Source organism: Acanthochromis polyacanthus, chromosome 19 (genome assembly GCF_021347895.1).
Source record: "Acanthochromis polyacanthus isolate Apoly-LR-REF ecotype Palm Island chromosome 19, KAUST_Apoly_ChrSc, whole genome shotgun sequence".
Taxonomy (NCBI): Eukaryota; Metazoa; Chordata; class Actinopteri; family Pomacentridae; genus Acanthochromis; species Acanthochromis polyacanthus.
The window spans coordinates 17,229,465-17,236,709 of NC_067131.1; positions in this window are offsets into that span (position 1 = coordinate 17,229,465).

A 7,245-nucleotide genomic window follows, 5' to 3' on the forward strand; every position below is an offset into this window, starting at 1 on the left:
ATAGAAATAAATAAACAATGTAACACATATACACGCGTAAATGCACTAAGTTTGATAAACAACGTCATCGTGAGGGATACACGAGTGTAATCACATATTGAAACTTTACTAGTTCGTCCTAGCAGATTCATGTTATTTTGGTATTAGGACAAGTTAGACTCAATACAGCATTCTAACGCAATTCCTTTATTATTTACTAAATGTACTAAATGTAGAAGAGGGGAAAACAGCAAAACAGACGAGATGCTGCAGCACTCCGGGCACTCCTCTCATGTACTGCGCGCGTGCACAAATAAAGGGGCGAAATCAGAGGGAGGGAGGGTGGGACCAACAGTGTTTTGGGAGACGCTGCGATTCAAACTCCGGACAGCAGCTTTAAAGAATGGCATACGGTTGAATCGGGGGGGACTGGCCGTCTGTTATACCGGGCACTGTCCTGGTGGGCCGGTGTCTAGTGGGGCTGGTCAACAGGTTCCCCCGGACCTGTAATCAGTAAATTCTAAAGACATTTTAAATTTCACGGGTCGCTTCTATTATCCCGGCGCAGCTTTTCCAGTGTTTACGTCGTTGGTTATCAGCTCAGGAAACACACAGACCAACTACATACGAATTCAGGCATCCCACGTGACGCTACTCAGGCAATGAAATCTCTGCATTGTAGCCGCTAAGCAAGCTCAGCGTTCAGAAAACAGTTTAGAGGCAAAGGACAGACAAGAGGACAGAGTAGATAGAAAGACAAATAACGCAACTCCGAGAAGAAAGTAGCCCTACACATGCTGATTATGTTCGGCTAAACAAACAGTTATGAGCCAGTTTTCTCAACTATGAATATAATCCAAACTAAATATCGTACCAGACTGACCAATGAGCTCCAAATGTGTTTAAGAACAACCCTGACACCATTCAGACCACGATTCAAAATACTGACAGGACAACCTGCAGCTCAGTTCTCCTGGCAGGGATATAAGGGGAGAGATATAAGACGGGAAAAAATGTGAAAGTGTTCAATTCAGTGGTGGATCTTCCGTGGGGGCACGAGGGTGCAGTGGTCCCCCAATTGATCTGATTGGCCACCCCACGGCCCCCCTAATGTCTGACAATATTTTCACGGCCCAATCTAAAGGTGTAGCAGATAAAAACAAAATAAAATGATAAGATTGGCATTAAAAACTTTCTCTATAATAATAATAATAATAATAATAATAATAATAATAATGAACGAATATCCACTGTCTAATCATGTGCAACTTTATTAGCGGTGTCCTCGTAACATCGCACCAACAACAGAACATGACATGAGTAACATCCTTTCTGCCCCAACACAATGCAACACACTCTGGTCGCTATGGTAACGTTTAAACATACTTTCAAAATAAGACACAACACAAAAACAAAGTGCATGAAAATACTCGCTACTCACAGCAGCACTGAATCAGTGGGAGCCCTGAGCTTGTTTTGCTGCAATGAGACGGTCCCATCTTGGGGTTATGGGAGACAATGAAACCCGAAGTGTGCTACTTAGATCCAGTCTGCTCCGTAATTTTGTTTTGGTTGCTGTCACTGCAGACAATACTGCTTCACACAGAGAAGATGTCGGAAATGGCAACAGGGTTTTCAGTGCTGTTGTGGCGATCTCGGGGTATTCTGCCATGACTTTAATCCAGAACAACGGCAGAGTTGATGTCTCGAACAGACGTTTAAGGCCCCCGTCATTTGCGATCTCCAGCAGTTGATCTTCTTCACACATTGACATGCTGGATTCACCTGTTTTGTTGACAAATGGGTCACAGATCCATTCCTTGGCAGTTCGTGGATCTTTTGTGGTTGGGAAGTAGCGCTCGAATTCTTCTGACAGCAAGGACAGGCATTCGTGCACCAGCTGGGAGAATGAAGGCGCAGGCTCAGTCTCTTCCAAAATCCCCGCCAGTGTATGAAACATGTCAAATGCGCCTCTGTTCACACGCTGTCCCAGTTTGGCTTTTAAGACATTAAGACTCGGATAATAAATCAAACAAATTATGTGGAAAATTTTTTTTTTTAAAATAATGGAAATTATTTTTTCTTTCTGTGCGGCCCGGTACCAAATGACCCATGGCCTGGTACCGGGCTGCGGCCCGGGGGTTGGGGATTACTGTTGGGATTACTGTTGTAACAGTAATAATCAGAAATGTCTGTCAAGCAATTATCACACATGTAGCTTTGATGTATTTTCAAAGCTACATGTGTGACGTTAGTATCCGTGCCAGAGCAGCCCTCATTCCTCACTTCCGCTAAGTCGGCTAACTTCCTGTCACTCCATGGATGCTGTTGTGGGTAATGCAGCCAGAATATGGATTAATTTTTCATTTGGGCTTGACAAAAACGAGAACAAAAGTATTCACAGCAAGCGGCGCTGCTTGCTAACGCTTTTTACAGTTTGATTTACATTTTCAAAGTCACATTTTATAAATTATATATATATGTATCTTTATATATATATATATACATATATATATATGTGTGTGTGTGTGTGTGTGTGTGTATGTGTATATATATATATATATATATATATTTATAACATTTCAAACTTAACTTAATCACCATTTAAAATGAGTTCGACTATAATGTGCAGTACAAGTCACAGAATTTCATAAAGCATCGTGTCTACAGGTATTATTGAGAGCTTAATGCATCTCTACTAAAAACAGTCGCTCATTCTGTCCGACTCCAAGTTTTTGCTCAAAATAAGATATTCCATAAATAAATTCTTTCTATTTTCTTTGTTTTTGAAAGACTGAAAAGCTGGTGAAGCTGGGTATTGTAATTTTAGCAACACTCAGTATTCTACTTGAATCAACTGTTTTTTCTCTCTATACTTTCTGGCCCCCAGGTATAAATTATTGAATAAGTGCTACAATGCTACTTTACCAGCTCTAGACAATACATTTATTAGGGACTACTTTCGGAAGGTTCATGTGAAGCTAACAGGAAGCGGCTTCAAAGATTCCGCCACCACCGGTTGAATACATCTTTCTGATACAACTCATTTCTAAGCATTTTAAATTTGACTGGGTGTGCTCACTCGGTAGACTGCACTTTTTATTGATTTTTTTAAATTTCGCCTTTATTTAACCAGGTCAGTCCAGTTGAGACACAACGACCTCTTTTTCAAGGGAAGCCAGAGAAACATTAAAAGTGCAGCAATTAAAAACAGACAACACCAACACACTCAACAAAATAAATAAAATGCATGCTAGATTAAAAGCACAGGATTAATAATTTACATTGAAACAACAAGTGTGAAAAGCAGCTGCTGCAAGATCCTTCATACGGTTTTTAAAAATTCCAATAGTGATGAGATCCTTCAGAGTCAGTGTCTTCTGCAGTGAGTTCCAGGCAGCAGGTGCAGAATACTTAAAACAGTGTTTTCCGAATTCAGAATGCATCTTTGGCATGTTTAACAAGTATAAATGTATAAATCATTGGAACGTAAGCAGCAGTTGCTTAACGTGTGCTAAGGCTGAGTCCTTGCTGCTGCAGCCATGTTGATTCCTGCATGGGGCCTTCAATGCATCTCACCTCCAATCTCACCCTTTTGCTGTCTCTCTTCAGTTGTCCATTTACAAAAACACAAAGAAACCCCCAATAATCTTGAAAAAACTAACACTAATATTCTTAAAACAAATGTTATTGTAATATACATGCAAATAATATACTCTGACTACAAGTGCTTGTGACTTTCTGGCCCCAGGGTAAAAAAATAAATAAATCAAAAACATTTCACAAATATATGGATTCAATTTTGCAGAAATGACTCCTTAGATGACGGACACTCAATTTAACAAATGCGACTTTAACAGGTGTAAACAGCACATTTAGTAGGAACTACTGAGTGTGAACTAATGAGTATTTAATTCAACAATAAGGCGTGCAGTATGTGGGGCTGAGATAAACATAAACTACTATGTCCAGATCTTAAAGGCATTAAAGGAGATTTAATTTCCTACGACTTTGAACGTAGCATGCGCATGCACACATACAACCTCTCCAACCTCACCACTCTTAACATTTACGAAGAAACGCCCCCCTCCAGAAACTTGCGTAGGACTCGTGAAGTTGCCTACAGCCGCAGTATAATACAATAATACATTTTACCTGTCCAGAAGGAATTTAGCAACCAAGGCATCTGTCTTTAGGTCCATTTGTTGCTTGAGCTGACGCCATCGCCCAAATGACTCGCCAATAATCACTTTTGTTTTTGCATTCTCGTGATCCAGTTGTCTTTTATTTTCTCTGACCTCAAAAAATGACTTTCTTTTATGGCTGGGTCCCCCTGGATCTTTATCTGTCATTATGTAAAAAAGATGAGCAAAACAAGTCGCCAGCTAACTACGAAGCTATACCAAAGCAACACATACACAAAACACATAAGTCCAAGGCATACGTAATCTATGTAACTAGGCCTGAGCCGGAAGATTTTTGATTGACAGGAAAGGGAGCAAAGCAAACGCCTCGGTCCGAGCGCGTTGATTGGCTGATGTTTTTCAGGTCCTGCCATGTCCACAGTTATTTAAAAAAAAAATTCTTTTAGAGACCATACATACAAGTCCACTAAAGGTCAGTATATTCATTTTATGTGAATCAGACAAATTAAACAACAAAAACATCCTCCATAATGCCTTTAAATAAGAAGCCTGTCACCCAAAGCAGCGGTGAAGCTTGTTGATGTGTTTCTAATAGTTTTGTGGAGTTTTACAGCAAAATGGACAGAATGCACCCAGTTCATTGTTGGTTTTGATTGGATCTGAGAATAAGAAAAAGACAACATTTTGCCACCTTTATTGCTGTTTTTTTAAATATTCTTTTGGCCTTTATTTGACAGTCACAGTGAGAGGAAGACAGGAAAGTAGGAAGAACAATGGGGAATGACCTCCAGCAAAGGACAATGGGCGGGAATCAAACCCATGACCGCTGCATGGGGACTATAGCCCCAATAATAGTGGTCTTCCACTCAACCTGTTGAGCTACCTGCATACCCCTATTGTTGTTATAAAGTGTCAGGTGTTCCACTCCTTCGCTCTCTACATATAAAAAAGAGAAAGATGTGTTGTAACTGATGTATATTGCAACAACTTTCACCTTTAAATCCCAAGACATGAAGGTTAATAACAGTGCCGGTGAGCTGAGGGGATGTGGGACGGTGGGTTAGGCCTAATGCAGGGCTTTGATTGTATTTGTTGATACTGGTTGAGTTGTCTCATGACCAAGTTCTGTGACGCAAAGCAGATCCATTGCACTGTGAGCGCGACATGCAATGCAACTACAATGCACCACAGCTCTGGGCAGCATTTCCTCTGTCACTGATCCACTTGGTAGAGGGTTAATTGTGGAGATATGCTGCGTTTTCTTTTATCGAGGGCATGACGGGTACATCTTTCTGGCTTTGTCTCAGTCTAATTGAGTTTTCCACTCGGCTTGACCTCTGACATGTGCACTGTTAGACTCCAGTGCGCAGCCACCAGGGTGTGCCAGCAAGCTGCTCACTGAGAGGAGAATCCAAAGCACCATCAATCTGGGCAAACGAGTCCAAGAAAACGTGGATCCTCCGTATTTCTGCTCTTCAGCAGTTCTCGAGGGATCCGACAGCTTTACGCGCTCAGGCTTCTGCAACACATGTTAGAACATTTGGGTGAATATGCTGTCTGACGTGACTAATGTGTGATCTGGATTTGAAGGGGACAACAGTCACAGCTGAGTAGCACCAACACCAGCCTTACTCATGCTAACAAGATGCCCATTTTTCTTCTGCTGATAAAAATAATTGCTTTACAGACATTTCTGATTATTCTTCCTCTAGTAAATTACACAAATTCTGGTTTAAAGGATACATTTTCACAAAGATTTCTAATTTTTCTTCACCAATCCAATTAAAAAACAAAAAGCATCCCTTTACCTCTCCGAGAGAAATCCAGCAGCAGTTCTGTGGAGTGACAGGATTTTAAACAGAATACTAAGTTGGCTGCCCATTGTAACATGGCACGCTGACTCAAACAGGGCTCCTGTGTGTTCCAGTCTACTGTCCGACAGACACACCCCTCTTTCTTTACCGGGAAAACGCTCCAGCGACTGAGGCAGAATATGAGGGGCCATGTTTGTGGGATGAGGCGATTCCTGGCGACCAATGGGGAAGCCCCTGGTGTGGGGCCCATGGGCCTCTTGGGAGAGGTGGGAGGGTGTGGGGGTAAGGTGAATGAAAAGGGTTTACTACAGGTCAGCTTCAGCTTCAGAGAAGGGAGCCAGACAGATCGGAGTTGGCCCACGGAGGATTGATGTGGCGGCAGCGTATTGCTTCTAAATTCTCGAACAGTGTGTATAAAAGGACTTCACCCATTTTGGAAGATGAATCGAGGTCATTTCAATTTGGATTTTTTGTCAAGAATTTACAAAAATATATTGCCTCATGTCAAAGTGAAAACTGCGGTCTACCAAGTAGTGTCAATTAAATAAAAAATATTAAGTGGAAAATAAGTTATAATTGAGACCTATTCACACAGGATCAATGCCACGACTGAAGGCCAAGGTGCATCTATTAAATAGTGACTTCAGGGAGGTAAATACCTGAGCAGTCACTGATTTTATGTTTTATATTGTTTACTAATTTTACCAATCTGTTCACCTCAACATGAGTCTTTTCGGTAAATTCTTGTCAAAACAGCCAAAATTAACTGATCTTGATTTAACTTTAAAAGGCTCAAAAGGGAAACACTTAAGGCAGGAATGTCAAATTCATTTTTGTTTGGGGTCACATTTAGCCTAATTTACCTCAAGTGGACTGAACTAGTAAAATCAGAACATAATAACTAATGAAAAAAAGAGAATTCCTAATTATTCCTTTGTTTTAGTGCAAAAAAGATCATTCTGAAAATGCTCACATTTCAGGAATTGTCTTCTTACAAAAAAAAAAAAACGGAAATTTCGGAAAAAATGAATTCAATTTCAGCTTTATGCCTTAGTTTATCATTTACACAATACAACTTATTTAATCACTAATATCTGGATCTGAACAATATAGTATTTTACTTTATGATCAAAGTGACAAAAGTCAGACTAAAAAAGACAAAAAAAAACAAAAACAAGATAAAATATTACAAAAATGAGACACAAAATGACAAAAGCAAGAAAAAATGACAAAAAAATGAGACAAGTGACATGAAACAAAACAGGCAAAAAAATTTTTACAAAAAAGTTAAAGCGTCAAAAAATAGA